This window comes from Schistocerca serialis, chromosome 2 (genome assembly GCF_023864345.2).
Source record: "Schistocerca serialis cubense isolate TAMUIC-IGC-003099 chromosome 2, iqSchSeri2.2, whole genome shotgun sequence".
Classification (NCBI taxonomy): Eukaryota; Metazoa; Arthropoda; class Insecta; order Orthoptera; family Acrididae; genus Schistocerca; species Schistocerca serialis.
Genome location: NC_064639.1, coordinates 1,153,997,915 through 1,154,017,987, shown reverse-complemented (window position 1 = coordinate 1,154,017,987; position 20,073 = coordinate 1,153,997,915).

Genomic DNA, 20,073 nt, shown 5'->3' with positions numbered 1-20,073 from the left:
ATGGACAGTGTGTGAAAGGAGGATATAAGATGAACATCAACAAAAGCAAAACGAGGATAATGGAATGTACTCGAATTAAGTCGGGTGATGCTGTGGGTGTTAGACTAGCAAATGAGGCACTTAAAGTAGTAAAGGAGTTTCGCTATTTGTGGGAGCAAAATAACTGATGGTGGTCGAAGTAGAGAGGATATAAAATGTAGACTGGCAGTGGCAAGGAACGCGTTTCTGTAGAAGAGAAATTTATTGACATCGAGTATGGATTTAAGTGTCAGAGAGTCGTTTCTGAAAGTATTTATATGGAGTGTAGCCATGTGTGGAAATGAAACATGGGCGATAAATACTTTCGACAAGAAGAGAATAGAAGCTTTCGAAATGTAGTGCTTCAGACGCATGCTGAAGATTAGATGGGTAGATCACATAACTAGTGACGCGGTATTGAACAGAATTGGGGAGAAGAAGAGTTTGTGGCACTAGAAGAAGGGATCGGTTGGTAGGACATGTTCTGAGGCATCAAGGGATCACCAATGTAGTACTGGAGGGCAGCGTAGAGGGTAAAAATCGCAGAGGGAGACCAAGAGATGAATACACTAAGCAGATTCAGAAGAATGTAGGTTCCAGTAGGTACTGGGAGATGAAGATGCTTGCACAGGATAGAGTAGCATGGAGAGCTGCATCAAACCAGTCTCAGGACTGAAGGCCACAACAACAACAATTGTGCAACTTGTTGCTTATTATTGCGCTGTATACGACTACGGCTGCTGAGGATGGATAATATACTAGAGATGTAGGAAGGTTCCATAGAAGATTACTGAAAGCGGCGGCACGCCACCCAATATGTGAGGTAGTCCGTCCATACGACCACCCAGCTTCCTTCAGGTCCACGATGCTATCCTTTTCCGATGGCTGAAGCTCTTCAACAGGAGTAAGTACTCATGAGTGGAGCATACTTGGACTGCACAGCGAACGTTGCAACCGCTGTTCATCTCTAAAACCTGCTCATTTACTGTTTGCAGAGTCAATACGGGGGCTCACAGAAAGGCTTCCTGAGCGCCATCTGAAAGCCGACGACTGTCACAAATGAACCACTAACACTACAACCCTGAGTCTGTTGCATTTCTCCCGGTGTGTATTTCCTTTTAATATGCTTCTTGCTTTCTCCAAGTATCCACTGAAAACATTCTATCCTGGTTTTGTCCGCGTGGGATGAGACAAGGACAACACGGGCAAATTAGTAGGTTCATGCCAGTAAGCCACAACCACCCTTGATAACATGGAATGAAATGCCTAAAAATAATCGCTAATATACCAGTACTGTTACCTACAGGGTTACATCTCAGAAGCGTGTAGCAACATATTCTTCAGGTACCACGTGTAAGGGCACAGCAGTTTTGGGTGCACCTTTACCGTAACCCTTCTGTCACTTAACTATTCCGTAGTCCTTACATTAAACTGTCTGCGCGTGTCGGACTCGGCAGTAGTTAACAAGCCGGAATGTTGCCCCTCCATTTGGCTCATTACGCCGGTACCCGGTCCCGTCTGGAGCTAATAAGTATGTGTCCCATTCCTCTAGCTCCTCGGCAGTCACCATCGGTGCACCTGGCCATCAAGAGCACGCATCCTTCCACAGGACGTCTTTCTCACCGAAAGAGTGAAGTTGAAACAAATTCATATGGTGTCAGAGTATTAAAATGTCGCTGGAAGGTAATATTACCGCATTTAGTTGTGAGAACATATTCCACATCTATGCACAAATATTTACGATTTATTTCTTTAGTGCAATACTCTTTTTTATTGTGTTGATGCGTAACTTCGTAACGTTTTTCCATAAGTTTAATACTCAAGTGATGCAGATGATGCTCTCATTTACCGTCTTTTAAAGTCATCAGATGATCAAAACAACTTACAAAATGATTTAGATAAGAATCTGTACTGTGGGGAAAGTGGCAATTGACCCTGAATAAAGAAAAGTGCGAAGTTATTCACATGACTACTACAAGAAATCCGCTAAATTTCGGTTACGCGATAAGTCGCACAAATCTCAGGGCTGTAAATTCAACTAAATGCTTAGGGATTACAATTACACATAACCTTAATTGGAACGATCACATGGATAATATTGTGGCTAGGGCCATTGGCAGAACACTTATAAGGTGCAACAGGTCTACCAAAGAGACTGCTTACACTACGCTTGTCCGCCCTAGTCTGGAGTACTGCTCTGCGGTGTGGGATCCGCATCATGTGGGACTGACGGAATACATCGAAAAAGTACAAAGAAGGGCAACTCGTTTTGTTTTATCGTGAAATAGGGGAGATAGTGTCACAGACATGATACGTGAATTGGAATGGCAGTCATTGATACAAAGGCGTTTTTCGTAGCGACGGGATCTTCTCCTGAAATTTCAATCACCAGTTTTCTCCTCCGATTGCGAAAACACTCTGTTGGCACCCATCTATATAGGGAGAAATGATCATCACGATAAAATAAGAGAAACCAGGGCTCGCACGGAAAAATTTAAGTGCACATTTTTTCCGCGTGCCGTTCGAGAGTGGAACGGTAGAGAGACAGCATGAAGGTGGTTCATTGAATCCTCTGCCAGGCACTTTATTGTGAATAGCAAAGTAATCACGTAGATGTAGATGAAGACAACAGGTACCCGTAACAGAGACTTCAGTCATCAATAACATATTATCCTTCACTGTTGACAACTGCCTAACGACAGTGGGGTAACTTTTCGATTCCGCGACTGAACAAATCATGTGGTTTTGATGCGAAGCACTCGCGAGCCATGTTAAGAGCGCATTTTCACCCGGAAAGAGGGCGGAAAAGGTGAAAATCTGAGGGTGAAAGGTCAGGCTAATAAGGTGGGTGCGTAATGACTTACCGACCCAGTTTTTTGTTAGTCTATTAGAATGCGAGCGGGCGTTATCCTGGAGTAGCATCACTTCACGCCGTCTTCCTCTTTGTTGCTCTTGGATTGCATCTGCAAGACGTCTCAGTTGTTGAGAACAAATGTCAGCAGTGAGAGCATCTCGGGGAAACAATTCGTAGCACACCACATCGTGTCTGTTAAACCAGGTGCGTAATGTTATCTTTTCTGAATGCGCGCATGTCTTTAACGGGGAGTTGGTGCTTCATTTGGGTTCAATCATTCCATTCTTTCTCTTATGTTAGCATAAATACAATCTCGAGTACATTGATATGGAACATTGTGGATTAAAGCCTTAAACGATCGTTATCAAACCTGCAAAGTCTTCGTGAACGTGTAGAGTCCCTTAAGTCAGACCGATCCTCCTAAAACGAGAAAACCGTTCCCTTGCCGTGCTCTGTCCAATGGTGTTGTCTCCATACACGGTGCATATGTTTCTGGTTGCCTCCGCTACTGTCAGCCCTCTATTGAACTCAAACAAAAGAATATGTCTGTAACGTACCCATTTTCCACTTGGCACTCCATCTCCTTGCGTCCACAAGTCCAGCTGATAAAATGACTACGTAAACTCAAATAGCAACAGTGAACTGTAAATAAGAAATTAAAATCGGTAAATAAAATCGCAGCAACCGAAATACCGACATGCAAAAAAAAACGCAACCAACTAATGCACCACCCTACTAGGAACATCACCTGACGTATTCCTTACCTGTCAGAATGAGTATGATTATGTCCTAAACATAGTATGTGTTAGTCTATTGTCTCCGTTTTCAAACCGACTTTCCATCATTCTCAGCTCGTAACACCTACTACAGCGGAATATCTAAAGCAATTCAGGTATTACTGAAATACCGAAGGAGATCTTCGCAAAAGCAGTCGGCAATCCTTCGGGCACCTCGGGCACGCGTGCAGCCTACATTGCCCCTGAACACCTCAGCGTCGCGAATTCTCCCTGTCGCTGTAACAGATGGAGACCAGTGGCCCATTCTGTATCGTTCATACCGATCGGTGTAGTAGGTTAGTTCGGTAGTGACGTCATTTTCGATTCTTTATCGAAATATCTCATTCAGTAAGCTTCTGAGACATGTTACCGAACGGTCCTCACACCGATTTTATGACGATTCTACCGAGAAGTTTTGGATTTCGGTGTGGCCCTGACGATCGGTGATCTGTGGTTTATGTACACCTATAATTTGTTATTTTAAACATATTTAGCGGTTTCAGCTTTGGATTTAGTGATTTTGTTACTAACGAATCACCAGAGGACGCATCCAATTGGAAAGTGAGTTCATAATAGACTATTTTCCTTTGTCAGAAATATGGATATGTTAGGTTGTTACTGTGAATGATTACAACAACAACAAAAAAATTACTTTGTGTACTTTTTCCCACAAATGGTTTAGCTAGTAATTACCGAAACGTGTTTACAACTTTCAAGTAACAGTGGAACGCAATTATGTGAAGTCGGAATTGGAAACCTTCCAAACTATCACGCATGTATGACTTATGCAGCACCGTTCGGCAACGAAGTCAGCCTATGTTCCTCTACAGAATAATACAAGAATTGATCTCTATGTTCCTGTTGTTTGCCATGGCTAGGTGGTATTCGGTGCTAGATGGATTTATTTTTGTTGTGGTATTAAGTACAACCAAATTAAGAATATATTAAAAACAGTAAATAAAAAGAAAAAAGTGGTTAGCGCGCGGGAATGCCAAATGTAAGGAGACGGGTTCGCGCACGGATGAGTAAAAAAAAATTTTTTTCCTCTTCATATATGTAACACGTTCTGAGACATTGTTATTCGTGTAAGTTATGATTTTTCTGAAATATTCGTTATTACTTACAGGTAATAGCGCACTTCCTCAGTAATGATTTCGTGATTTCTGTGTGTTTAAAAAATGAAACATGAAATTGCTGGAGATGAAATTGCTGTGAGTGAAACAAATGGCAGTGACCCTTATATTTTTTCGTATCAGAAATAATTCACCATTTTTTCGGAATATGTAGCGATTTCCGAGTTGCGGTTAGACAGGAATCTAAGAGCACAACTTAAATTACTGGGAATGTAACTAGCAGCAGTCATCTTCATAATCTTGCTTGTCACAACTGTTTATCTGCGATCGAATACTCAACAACAGTAGATAGAGATGAAAGATCTCTGACGTAATATTTTTATACTGAAGCAGCATATCCGAAACATTTTAATTAATGAGATGCATGTTATCGAACGAACTGCAGGAGCTCTCGAAAATGCTTTTTTTCACATTTGTTTTTAAGACCCAAATCGTTGACATATCATATAGGGTTGGTTCAAATGGCTCTGAGCACTATGCGACTTAACTTCTGCGGTCATCAGTCGCCTAGAACTCAGAACTAATTAAACCTAAGGACATCACACACATCCGTGCCCGAGGCAGGATTCGAACCTGCGACCATAGCGGTCGCTCGGTTCCAGACTGTAGCGCCTAGAACCGCACGGCCACTACGGCCGGCATCATATAGGGACGTGGGCTACCTAATCATTTGGATCTCTAGGAGCGAGTTATAACCACATTCTGTTTATCTTCTTATTCTTTGAAACTCTCATAATCAATTTTTCGGGTGTTTCTATAGATGTATTAGTAGAATGTGGTACTACATACTATTCCTAATTCATTTTCCGAAACGTAAAATCCAAAACACGATGTCAGTGTGAATGATAATCAGATGACATAATACGATATTTACGAAATCTGCAGAATACAGTCAAATACGCTACTGTTATTATGCATGCATGGAATCATGCGGTCAGGGAAACTGTAAAATTTTCTATGCATTTCAGCTGAGAATCATGGAAATGGATACATTGCGCCTTATACTATTAAGGAGGAGGCAAGAGCCATGAAGGCGGGCACGTCAGCTCGATGGAATGCGGCGTCACGCGTTGTGGCAACGTAAACACAACTTGGAAGAACAGCGCGCCTGTGTCGTCTGCTAGCCGCTTTGTGTTCGTGGCGCTGTGCGCGCTGCAGTGCGCATGCGCGGATCTGTGGCCGCTTGCTTTTGATTCGCTTGCGCGACGCGAACCGACAACAGCGCTTTGGTTCTCTAGACCCGAACGGTATCGCTACCGAAATGCATACTGAATAATGCACGGGCTCTAATTCGAATACTAGACCGTTCGCTGCTCTTGAGTGTCGAAACGATCGGAACAATGGCGGAAAGATACAGAATAGGCACCCAGAAGGCGGTACCAGTGCTAGCAGAGTCCGCCACTTTCAAGGGACCTACTCCTGTCCACCACACACGTGACCAGAGAATGGTGTCACCAGTATTCCGTCGCCGGCCGCTATAAAGGTCGGCGCCAGAACTGCCCAGGTCTCCTTCGTTATGCCCATCCTCATCCCTCATCCGCCCCATCCTCTGCTATGCCCACCCTGTCTGGATCTCCGCCCCCCCCCCCTACCTTTTATAAATCCCTCCAAATCCTTGAACGCCATGCTCTCCGCCTCGCCTATCGCATCCATCTCCCCTCCCCCACGCGGATCCTGTACGATCTCATCCCCTTCCCCCACCTCCTCCTTTTCCTTGAAAGGATACGGATCCTGTACACCTCCCGTAAACTCGATCCTCCTCACCCGCTTGTCTCGCCCATCCTCTCCCACCCCCGCCCACTGCCACGCCTGTATTCCCATGTCCCACCCGGTCTCCATCTCTCCACCCCCCTTACCCTCTCCCAAGATGGCTTCCGCCAGCTCCCCCTCCCTGATGATGTCCTCTTCCCCTCCATCTACCCCTCCTATCAACTTTGACCGTGCCCCACTCCCCACTTCCGGTGTCCTTTCCTTTAGGCACCCTCCCTCCCTTCTCTTCCCTTCTCTTCGCTTTCCTTTTCCCCCGTCCCCTCCCTTCACCCCTCTTCCCCTGGGCTTCCCCTCCCCCTTCCTGCCTCCCCCTATCTCCCCTGCCCGTGGCATCTCTGCTCTCCCCTCTCGCTCTCCCACTCCCCTTCCTCCTCCTCCTCTCTTGGCAGGTTCCCGGACTCGCACACGCACAGTGAACATTCGCGCGCCGGAGGTCATCGCCATCAGTGTCTCGTGTGTGTGCCTTCGTTTGTGTTTAGTGTTTGTTCGCCGTCACGCCACCACTGTTCACGTGTACCGTCGACATCATCCATGTTATGTACGCCGTGTCAACTAGTGTCAGTGATGTTTTCTCGTCCAGCGTGAGCGGCTCCATGTTTTTTGTTTTTTAGTGTCTACATTGTTTTGCCCGCCGTTTTGCTTGTATTCTCTGTTCCCCCTCTATGCTCTATGTATTACTTAGTGTAAAACTCAAGGCTGAAGAGCGGCGTACTCTGCTGCTGACAGCCCGCCTTGTGTAAGGTGATAAAAATCTCAATAAAGAAAAAAAAACTGCCCAGGTCGTTAGTCAGGTTGGAGCCCTGACAGCGTTTACTTGCGAGTATGTACCTGTTGTTCGTTACGGTCACGAGTGGCGCTCAGCGTTGTGTAGTCATAGTGTCTGAGTCGTCATTGATTTAGGCAGCGTTGTTATTTCGTGCGCGTCCCGTTGTACCTTGTGTATATAGGCGACAGGCGTTCATGCCAATAGCCTGCCAGCGCCCTGACTTCGACAGTCGGGCTGGGGTAACCATGAATAGGGCCAAGGACAGGAATTCGCGGCTAGGAGACTCTTCCGCGGCCACTTCGCGCTGCAGTGTGACACCGGCCGCTCGACGGCCATCCTGGCAAGCTGCCAGCGGCGCTGATACCGACACCAGCCAACAGGCTAAGGACAGAGCGCATCGTGCCTCCGCGACAAGTCACCGATGACTACTGAGAGTGTTACCGATTCACGTGAACCCTGTACACAGCGTAGCGTGAGAGACCGATCTTCCTCTTCGTCCTCTGACGATTGCCATGGAGGTCTGGTGATCGACCTCTCACCTAGTGACAGTCAAGCCATTTTGGCCCCCAGCATTAATACAACCTATTGCCTCGCAGATGCCCCGTCAGGCATCTACACCACCTCGTCGGCTCTCCGGGCCTTCTGGGGATTTCGACCCTGACGGTCCCCCCCCCCCCCCCACCGCCCCCCCCCCCCCCCCCCCCCGTGGTCGACAATCCAAACGGTCTTCCGCTCGCGGCCGAGAGTCAGGTTCCAATTCCTCCGCACCTGGACCAGCGACACCTGTTACTCCCATGGACCTGCCCGCATCTCGTGGTCGTGCGGTAGCGTTCTCGCTTCCCACGCCCGGGTTCCCGGGTTCGATTCCCGGCGGGGTCAGGGATTTTCTCTGCCTCGTGATGGCTGGGTGTTGTGTGCTGTCCTTAGGTTAGTTAGGTTTAAGTAGTTCTAAGTTCTAGGGGACTTATGACCACAGCAGTTGAGTCCCATAGTGCTCAGAGCCATTTGAACCATTTGAACTCCCATGGACCAGGACATGGGTCCCCCTTCCGACCCCACTTCTCAGAATTCGCCGCCACCACCATCAAAGAAGGAGAAGATCCCTCCTATCGTTGTTTACATTCCCACAAACTACATTAAAGTGAACACTGAACTGCAACGCCTTATTGCGGGCCAACTACGTACAGTATACCAGAAAGTCCACGTCAAGTACCTGCTTGACACCATGGGTGATTGTCCCGATGTCCTCAACTTGATGAAGCCCAGCGCAACGGCCTATCACACTCATCAGGCTTCTGGCGACAGAAGAACAAAAATCGTCGTCAAAGACCTTCCTTGTGAAGTTACAGAGACAGACGTCAGGGATGAACTACTCCGTCTCCATTTCCTGAACCGTTTGGTCCACCAAAGAGGCACCCTGAGAGCTGGCAATTAAGCCCTTTGCCCACCCATGTTGTCTCCCCTACTCGGAGGGGGGACGTAGAACGCATCTACCAAATCAGGTATTTCCTGTACACCAAGGTGCGTATAAAATCATACGAAGGCCGTAACGACCCCTCATCTGCCTTAGGTGTCAGCCTTTGCGCCACACTAGCAATTCACTGTCATTTCGATGTGTCAAGTGAGCTGGCTCGCATAAGTCAGAGGACTGCAAACTCCTGGCCTCAGAGAAACCCACGTGTGCATGCTGTTTGGCACTTCTCACGATGCCCATCACCTGGCTTCCTGGATAGGGTTGCCCCACATGTGGCCGGCCGCGGTGGTCTAGCGGTTCTAGGCGCGCAGTCCGGAACCGCGCGACTGCTACAGTCGCAGGTTCGAATCCTGCCTCGGGCATGGGTGTTGTGTGATGTCCTTAGATTAGTTAGGTTTAAGTAGTTCTAAGTTATAGGGGGCTGATGACCACAGATGTTAAGTCCCATAGTGCTCAGAGCCATTTGAACTATTTTTTTGTCCCACATATGAGAAGACTATGAAATCTTCCCGGCCTCCAAGAAGGAACCAAGGACCAATCGGCCACCCCCACCATCACGGAACCGCACCCACTTCCCCGTCTTACAGGGTAGATTCGACGACCATTCCACCACTGAAGCTCAGGCGTCTTACGCATCTGTGATGCAGGAGCTGCCTGTGGCTCCAACCCCTACGACCACATTCGCTGCTGCAGCTCAGTCTCCTCCTGCTCAACTCTCTTCTGTGACACATACCAACGCCCACCAAGCTGATAGACAGTCTGCATCCTCCTCCCACCCACCTGATGCAGTGCCACAACCCTCCATTGTGGTGGCTTCCCCACCTGCCACCACGCCCACTCTTGCCTGTCGCAGGGTCAAGCAGCCCACCCAGGATGTTCCTCTGATGGTGGAAACAGATGCTTCCTTCTGGGATGACATTCGAGAGATCCTCCAAGTCGTCTCTGTGTTCACGTGGCTGCACATCAGGGCTGTCATTCGTGGAACAGCTCTAAAGATCCGTCAGTCAGAGGACAGGCTCACTAAGCCCATCGCCCTTGTTGATAGCTCAGCCACATTTTGTTATTATGGCGAATCGCCCACCACACAACCATCAGCCTCCTCGGGATCTAGTTGTCTGTATTTTTAATTCTAATGGCCTTAAAGGTATGATGGCTGAACTGAACCCTTTCCTCTATAACCACCATGCAGACATTTTACTTGTCTCAGAAACCCACCTGAAACCCTCCAATGATATTCGTTTCCTCAACATGGTTTGCTATCCCATTGGCCGGCTCCATCGCCGAGGTGGGGGCACGGCAGTGTTTCTGAATAAGTCACTCGTCCATAATCACGAGATTCTTCAACCACTCGACAATATAGAGGCTGCAGCAGTCACTGTTTCTACCCGCCTTGGTCCTATGACTTTTGCTGCGTCGTATTTGAGCCTTAGCCTACCACTTCTTGAAGCTGATGTCCATACCTTCACCTCATTTGTCACACTAACTGTTGGGACGGATCTCAACGCCAGCCATGCATTCTCACGTTGCTAATCCCAAGGGCAGTCTCCTCCCGGACCTAGAAGATCCTCTGGCACTGTCGGTCTATGGCCCCCACACTCCCACCCATATACCAGTCCATGCTGACAGCCAGCTGGGTGTTCTGGATGTGGCCATTTTCAAGAAAATTTTGATGCAGCTTTCGTTGGATACACTCCATGAACTGGCCTCTGGCCACGACCCCATGCTCCTGAACCATATCGATATCACTCTGTCTTTAGACGTTTGTTCTACTTTGACCATCACGGATTGGGACATATTTTCCAGGATCCTTACTAGCACCACTCAGCAACATTTCGACCTAACAATGCATGCCAATCTGGTTAGTGCTGTTGATTACCTCACCACAAAAATCCAAAAGGCGATGAAGGCCTCTGCCTCCATTGTCCCAAGGGCTTGAACCCCACTCTATGACTTACCTCCACTCTTGTGCGACTTCAAAATCCAGCAGAATCGCCACCTCAGGCGGTGGAAGCAGTTTCGTGATCTTCAGGACAAGCGTAGCATGAAGCATCTCCAGCGTGAATTCTGCCACAGGCTCGCCGATTGGAAAACGAAACAATGGGAGAACAAGATGTCTATCTTCTTCCTCCAACATAAATCCAAATGGGCTTTTCTCCAAGCCATGCGGCGATCTGCAGCAAAGACCAACCACCCCATTCCTCTATTGATGGCTTAACTTATGGTGCCCTCCATGTGGCAGAAACTCTGCCCGATGCATTTGAGGCCCTAAGCCAGTAACTCAACAAGGACCTCAGGGCTGATGAACTACAAGATGAACACGATATTCTAGATGCCGTTGACGCTTTCAGAGATAGACCACCCTTTTCTGCCCCTCAACTTACGTCCACAGCGGAATGGCTTCAGATTTGGATGGTATTTTAAACAAAAACCTGCACTGGCTCCCACTCAAGCCACTGGTCTTATTCAGCAGCATCCTGAACCGCTGTCTCACAACTGGGGTTTCTCCCCCACAGCCATAGCCATCCCCAAGCCCACGAAGGATCCTATGGTCCCTACTAACAACAGGCTCATAAGCATTCTAAATATCATGGCCAAGGTTCTAGAATCTTTGATCCTCCACTGCATTTCCACTGGAGGCAGTAGGGACCATCTGTCTGGAACAGTTCACATTCGCTTCTCAACTGTTGGCTGAACTCCAAATCCTTTGGATCACAGAACATATCAGCAAGGGCTTTAACTCCACCATGTCGAAGCCAGCGGTTTTCCTGGACCTGAAAAACGCTAATGACAAGATCTTGCAGGACAATCTTGTGTACAAAATGTTGACACAGAGGACCATTGCCAACATTTATGTGAAGATCGTGGATAATTTCGTCCATGATAAGACTTTCATGGTTACTCAGCAAGGTCGACGCTGCAGTTTACGTCACATGTCCATGGGTACCCCTCAGGGTTCTGTGTTGTCTCCCTTCCTTTTTGACATATGTTGTTGTGGTCTTCAGTCCACAGACTGGTTTAATACAGCTCTCTATGATACTCTATCCTGTCCAAGTTTCTTCATCTCCCAGTACCTACTGCAACCTACATCCTTCTGAACCTGTTTACTGTATTCATCTCTTCGTCTCCCTCTGTGATTTTTACCCTCCACACTGCCCTCCAATACTAAATTAGTGATCCCTTGATGCCTCAGAATATTCCCTACCAACCGATCCCTTCTTCTAGTCAAGTTGTGCCACAAATTTCTCTTCCCTTCAATAGCTCCTCATCAGTTATGTGACCTACTCATCTAATCTTCAGCGTTCTTCTATTGCACCACATTTCGAAAGCATCTATTCTCTTCTTGTCCAAACTATTTATCGTCCATGTTTCACTTCCATACATGGCTACACTCCATACAAATACTTTCAGAAACGACTTCCTGACACTTAAATCTATACTCGATGTTAACAAATTTCTCTTCTTCAGAAATGCTTTCCTTTCCATTGCCAGTCTACGTTTTATATCCTCTCTACTTCGACCATCATCAGTTATTTTGCTCCCCCAGTAGCAAAACTCATTTACTACTTTTAAGCGTTTGATTTCCTAAGCTAATTCCCGCAGCATCACCCGATTTAAATCGACTACATCCCATTATTCTCGTTTAGCTTTTGTTGATGTCAATCTTATATCCTCCTTTCAAGACCATTTCCATTCCGTTCAGCTGCTCTCCCAGGTCCTTTGCTGTCTCTGACAGAATTACAATGTCATCGGCGAACCTCAAAGTTTTTATTTCTTCTCTGTGGATTTTAATTCCTGCTCCAAATTTTTCTTTTGTTTCATTTACTGCTTGCTCAATATACAGATTGAATAACATCGAGGAGAGGCTACAACCCTGTCTCACTCCCTTCTCAACCACTACTTCCCTTTCATGCCCGTCGACTCTTATAACTGCCATCTGGTTTCTGTACAAATTGTAAGTAGCCTTTCGCTCCCTGTATTTTACCCTGCCTCCTTCAGAATTTGAAAGAGTGTATTCCAGTCAACATTGTCAAAAGCTTTCTCTAAGTCTACAAATGCTAGAAACGTAGGTCTGCCTTTCCTTAATCTATTTTCTAAGATAAGTCGTAGGGTCAGTATTGCTTCATGTGTTCCAACTTTTCTACGGAATGCAAACTGATATTCCCCGAGGTCGGCTTCAAGCAGTTTCTCGATTCGTCTGTAAAGAATACGTGTTGGTATTGTGCAGGAGTGGCTTATTAAACTGATAGTTCGGTAATTTTCGAATCTGTCAGCATCTGCTTTCTTTGGGTTAGGAAATATTATACCGTTCTTGAAGTCTGAGGGTATTTCGCCTGTCTCATACATCTTGCTCACCAGATGGTAGAGTTTTGTGAGGACTGGCTCTCCCAAGGCTGTCAGTAGTCTAATTTAATGTTGTCTACTCCCGGGGCCTTGTTTCGACTCAGGTCTTTCAGTGCTCTATCAAACTCTTCACGCAGTATTGTATCTCCGATTTCATCTTCATCTACATTCTCTTCTATTTCTATAACATTGTCCTTAAGAACGTCGCCCTTGTATAGACCCTCCTTCCACCTTTCTGGTTTCCCTTCCTTGCTTAGAACTGGGTTTCCACCTAAGCTCTTGATATTTATGCAAGTCGTTCTCTTTTTTCCAAAGGTCTCTTTAATTTTCCTGTAGGCAGTATCTATCTTACCCCTAGTGAGACAAGCCTCTAAATCCTTACATTTGTCCTCTAGCCATCCCTGCTTAGCCATTTTGCACTTCCTGTCGACCTCATTTTTGAGACGATTGTATTCCTTTTTGCCTGCTTCACTTACTGCATTTTTATATTTTCTCCTTTCATCAAATAAATTCAATATATCTTCTGTTATCTAAGGATATCTATTAGCCTTCGTCTTTTTACCTACTTGATCCTCTGCTACCTTCACTACATCGTCTCTCAAAGCTACCAATTCTTCTTCTACTGTATTTCTTTCCACCATTCTTGTCAGTTGTTCCCTAATGCTCTCGCTGAAGCTCTCTTCAACCTCTGGTTCTTGCAGTTTATCCAGGTCCAATCTCCTTAAATTCCCACCTTTTTGCAGGTTCTTCAGTTTTAATCTACAGTTCATAACCAATAGATTGTGGTCAGAGTTAACATCTGCCCCTGGAGAAACCTTACAATTGAAAACCTGGTACGTGAATCTCTGTCTTACCATTGTACAATCCATCCGAAACCTGTCAGTATCTCCAGGCTTCTTCCATGCATACAACCCTCTTTCATGATTCTTGAACCAAGTGTTAGCCATGATTGAGTTATGCTCTGCGCAAAATTCTACCAGGCGGCTTCCTCTTTCATTTCTTCCCCCCCAATCCATATTCACCTACTACGCATTTATGTTAACGATATGCCAGTCCTCTCGCACTGACACTCGGCGCAATAGCCGATGATATGGCGCTGCATAGCACTGCCGGCAACACAGACCAGCTCCCTGCTCGCCTCCAGAGGCAGGTGTGGACGCGACAGTGTCCCGGTGCCATTCCAACAAGATTGCCCTCAATGCCGCCAAAACTACAGCAGTCTACTTCACTAAACAGTGCCCCATCCTCCGCCACAACATCACTATAGCAGGTGTCCAGGTCCCATGGTCCCCTGATACCAAATACCTAGGTGTACGGATGAATAAAAAACTGTTCTTCCATCGCCATGCAGAATATATAACCCAAAAAGGACTCAAGGTGAACAAAACTTAGTACCCAGTGTTTCATATCAGGGAACTGAACCTCAACACCAATCTCTGGCTGTACCGGATTGGAGCCCACCCTTCCCTCACCCTTCCCTCACCTATGGCTCCACTGCGTGGGCTACAATTAGTGCCTCCCGGATGCAGCCCCTCCAGCGCCGGCAGAATAAGGTGCTTCAGTGGAGCCTGTATTCCCTTCCCCGCACGATTGTAGTTACCCTCCACGAGGAAACGGACGTGGCCACGCTCAAGACGTCCAGACGATAGAAGGCAAGGCGTCTCTATGCCAAAGTAGAAGCCCTACGCGACACTATCGCTGGTTTACAAAACAATGGCACCACGAGACCCCGGCACTGCCACCGATACCCAGTTCCTCTCACCATCCTTGAGGACTCTGATTTGGACCACAGTTAACGTTAGTCTTTCTACAGCCACTCAAGCAGCAATGGTATTGACGTAGATACCTAATGTTGTTCATCGCTATGTTACCTCTTGTCTTCAAAGTGCACTCCGGTGACGTCTCGGGAATGGTATCACTGTCAAATGAACAGTTTTACCATCCACCAACACAGTAAGACTGTGAGCAACCGGTGAAACTCTATTTTAACATCCTCCAAAAAAATTTAAAAAATATGCCCAGTTCAATTCTTACGGCTTCGAGGGCCTCTGCTAGCCTCTCAGTTGAGTGCTTCACACCTCATCGGCTTAGGACGCTCTCGAAGTTCATCGTAGGGATCGACGCCGCTGTATTCCACATTCATCGTTGTTTCCCTTCGTGCAATCAGACTGCATCCAGGACAGACTTTCCTGCTCAAATGCTGGTGCTATTCAGGACAGCTTCACTGGACTTACAGTGTTTTCCGTACAAGTGTATTTGTCTCCGAAGATCCCAATTGTATTACTTTGTCAGGCTCTTGAATCACGATGATGTCAAGTTTTCATAACTGTGAAACTCTGTAATTGTGATTTTGCTATTATCTTCGAAGCATACCTTTCTTTCTTTGGTCAAAAAAATGTTGTAAACTTTGATCACTGTTCTCCCTCTATGGGTGTGGGTGACAGATCAGTTACAGTAAAAACTATAGAGAGATTTTTGCTCCTTTAGTGACACTATGATTCCTCAGTTTCCCGTACATTGTTCTTAACTCACCAAATACGAGTTGTGGCTGAGTTACATTCTAAAAAACTTTGTTCGGGAAGGACTTGTCGATTCGAAAACCAGCCAGTTGCTGTCAGTAGTAAACATCAGTCATTTCTCTCAAGAGAGAAAAACGTTAATATGTGGCAAGATAAAAAATGTCTTTTTACATGCTGCTTACTTTGATTTGCTAAAAGCAGGTGAAGATGTGAAAAAATGGTTTTTTTTTCCTTTAGCTGCTTCACCTCGAAGAATCATCATAACTTCTCTTGTGAATGAAATGTAATATTTACTTTACTTGCCACGATGACACATTATTGGCGCTGAATTTCACTGTTTATTCTAGAAAAATTGGAGCTATAAGCCGTCCTCTTACATCTAACCAAACGTCCTTCTCATTTTTATTTCTATCATCACGTACATCATATACGCTAGCATTACAGTTATATTTAATTTTAAATCCAACATTTAGAAAGAGAGTACTATAGATAGTAATAGCTATAGCAGAAAATAATCGAAGTTTGTTTGCGAGGAGTAGAATAATCGCCAGATAGATTTACAGAGAGGACCTAGGCAGAAATTGAGGTGTGTGAAGAGGTGGAAGAGTAGCGCATTATCAGGATAGAGAAAGCAGAAAGAAGGACGAGGTAATGTGAATGACTGATAGACGATGGGAAATGAGCTTTGATAAACACAAAACTGAGCATTTTTGTACTGTGTTCAGTAAGGATAAGTGAATATACACGTTACTGCTTTAGGCAAACATCAGGGTGATGACAAAAGTGCTTCAACCCTCTCCTGAATGCGACATGGTATACAGCGTAAAGACTGTGAAGGCAAGGCTCATGCTGAAGCATATGGTCAGTCGTTCCTCTGCGAATGGAACCGGAAAGGGAATGACTAGTAGTAGTAGTACAGGTTACCATGCGGCGCGCACTTTGTGGTGGCTTGCGCAGTATGAATGTAGATGTAGATCGACTTACGGATAAAGTGCAAGGTAGTTTGTTTCTGGAGGAGGAGGATTAGGGTTTAATGCCTCCTCGACGAGAAAGGTCTTAGAAAGGAAATTACAATTAGAGAAGTAAATCGGTCATTCCCTTTACAGAGGAACAATCCGAGACTTTGCATCAAGTAGTTTAGGGAAGCCACGGAAGACCTAAATCTGTGTGCCTGGAATCGGATTTCAACGGATTTTCTTCCGAATGAGTGTTGTGTATTAACCACAGTGCCAATTCGCTCCGTAGCTTGCGCTAGAGTCGTATAATAGCAGTGGAGAAGGAGAATAAGAAAAGTCTTCTTTTTCTTGTAAATGGGACACAGTTAGGGTACCAGATAACTGAGATTTTGTTTTCAGATTATGATGTTATAGTATGTACTTATCTACGCTGTGAGGCACTAAGGTACTTAAACATAGACAAGCCGATGAAGCCAACATGGGATATGGCAGTTACAATTCACAATCATCCTTATTGGGAATATGCGTCTTAGCTCCCCGTTCCTTGTTGTATTAAACAGTAATAGGGGAGGCTTGGCAAAAGGGATGACTGCACCGATTTCGCTTTCATATCGTGTGGAAATATGTTCCGATATTTTTGAAGAACATAGAGAGAAGATGAAGTATTGATGCTTGTGGCTTAAGTCAATCTGAGCAGAGATTACCCTGGAGCCTACGATGAAACGTCACTGGTGGATGTTGTGATAAGCAACAAACCACTTAACAGCTAGGTAGCACTCTAATTACGGGAATGACAAAACCAATAAAGCTTAAGTGCCACCAAAATTAATTGCCAAATAGGTACTTGTACCTGTGTGCAACAGGAAGAGACATTAAACACTATTTTTAAATGGAGAAAATTCAAATTCACTGACTTCTAAAATGTTTTGCAGTAAGACACTAGCTAAGCAACCGAATCTCAGCTGCCACACTTGACTTACCAGGGTGCCCGTAACAACTACAGTGAAAAAGAACATTCTTGTTTTACCAGAATTTATCATAGAAAATCTCAGAACAGGTCAACTAATAACCCCACCAAAATGTTTTACAAATGTTGTTGTTGTTGTGGTCTTCAGTCCAGAGACTGGTTTGATGCAGCTCTCCATGCTGCTCTGTCCTGTACAAGCTTCTTCATCTCCCAGTACTTACTGCAGCTTACATCCTTCTGAATCTGCTTAGTGTATTCATCTCTTGGTCTCCCTCTACGATTTTTACCCTCCACGCTGCCCTCCAGTACTAAACTGGTGATCCCTTGATACCTCAGAACATGTCCTACCAACCGATCCCTTCTTCTAGTCAACTTGCGCCACAAATTTCTCTTCTCCCCAATCCTATTCAATACCTCCTGATTAGTTATCTGATCTAAACATCTAATCTTCAGCATTCTTCTGTAGCACCACATTTCAAAAGCTTCTATTCTCTTCTTGTCCAAACTATTTATTGTCCATTTTTCACTTCCATACATGGCTACACTCCGTACAAATACTTTCAGAAACGACTTCCTGACACTTAAATCTACAATCGATGTTAACAAATTTCTCTTCTTCAGAAACGCTTTCCTAGCCATTGCCAGTCTACATTTTATATCCTCTCTACTTAGACCATCAGTTATTTTGCTCCCCAAATAGCAAAACTCCTTTACAAATACTGAACTAAAATGATGGTGGTGAAACGGCACTCTTAGTAAGTTACACTTCACTGCCTTTAGAAGGAAGAACAACATGCACCTCAGCCCAGAACATGGTCCGCGGTGAGCCACTCGAAATGTGACCAAATTAAACAAGCAGTATGATTAACGTAGCTCCACTAGCTCTGTAACACAGACCACGCAACTTCCACGCATTTCACAAACAGTTGCGACTAGCGTGTGAAATGAAACAGAGTTGCATCCATTAAGGTACACTTCAGTCTTTGCGGAGTTAACCCCATAAACCGCAAACACAGCAGACCTTCCGGGAAGGAGAGACCAGTCGCAGCACTACAGCTCTAACAGAACGAGACACAGAAGCCGCGGAGTCGCACCAAAATATTTGATAAATCGACAGTAATGTGACACCCAAAATCTTCACACGCTCGGCTCAGGCAAACTTCCAAGAGTCCCATCGCCTCTTAACCATTTTGATTTTTTATCACGCCAAGGAAGTACTGCAGCGATTCATAGTCACTGGAAATGCATAAATGCCAGCATAAAGTTTATTACGCGTAAGTTGTTTGCTGTCGGCTCCAGAGAGCGGAGCTAAACCGACCTCACAATCCTTTAGTACTCCTTGCAATTCGGTTCTTAGATTCTTAACTGTCCTCCTTCATGCTCAAAAATGTTCAAATGTGTGTTAAATCTTATGGCACTTAACTGCTAAGGTCATCAGTCCCTAAGCTTACACACTACTTAACCTAAATTATCCTAAGGACAAACACACACACCCATGCCCGAGGCAGGACTCGAACCTCCGCCGGGACCAGCCGCACAGTCCATGACTGCAGTGCCCTTGACCGCTCGGCTAACCCTTCGCGGCCCTTCATGCTGGTCACAACTCCTCTCGCGGAGAACCACCAAAGATCGTGTCCTGATACCGCGATTTAGGGATCGATTGATGGATGTGAGCCCGCACAACTCAACAATTTTGGTTTGGTATCATGCCAAGGAAGTTCTGCAGCGTTACACTCATCACTTGAACTGCATAAATGCTAGCGTAAATTTTACTAAGGAACTGCAGAAAGATGTAAAACTACTCTCCTTAGATTTTCACACGCGGTGTATCATCAGCCGAACGCACGGCTTTCCGGGCTGGAAGGAGCGCCTGGTCCCCGGCACGAATCCGCACGGCGAACTTCTGTGGAGGTCCGGTGAACCGGCCAGTCTGTGGATGGTTTTTAGGCGGTTTTTCATCTGCCTCGGCAAATGTGGGCTGGTTCCCCTTATTCCGCCTCAGATACACTACGTCGGCGATTGCTGCGCAAACTAGTTCTCCACGTACGCGTACACCACCGTTACTCTACCACGCAAACGTAGGGGCTATACTCGTCTGGTGTGAGACGTTCCCTGGGGGGTCCACCGGGAGCCGAACCGCACAATAAACCTGTGTTCGGTGTGGGGCGGCGGAGGGGTGAAGTGGACTGCGGTAGTCGTCGTGGGGTTGTGGACCACTGCGGCTGCGGCGGGGACGGAGCCTCTCCCTCGTTTCTAGGTCCCTGGTTAACATACAATGCAATACAATACAATACAATCATCAGCCGACAGAAATCTTAACATCCACAGTTAGTTGCCAACATACGGCCAAAAAAAGAGCTGTTCTGAACACTCTGCTATATAGACGGATCAGAATCATCGCAGAATATAAATAAGGTATCTGGCCTCCGTGTTCAGACGAATTGGCTATGAGACATTTTAAATAAAATCCGCTCTCTCCAAAAAACCACAGATCCAAAT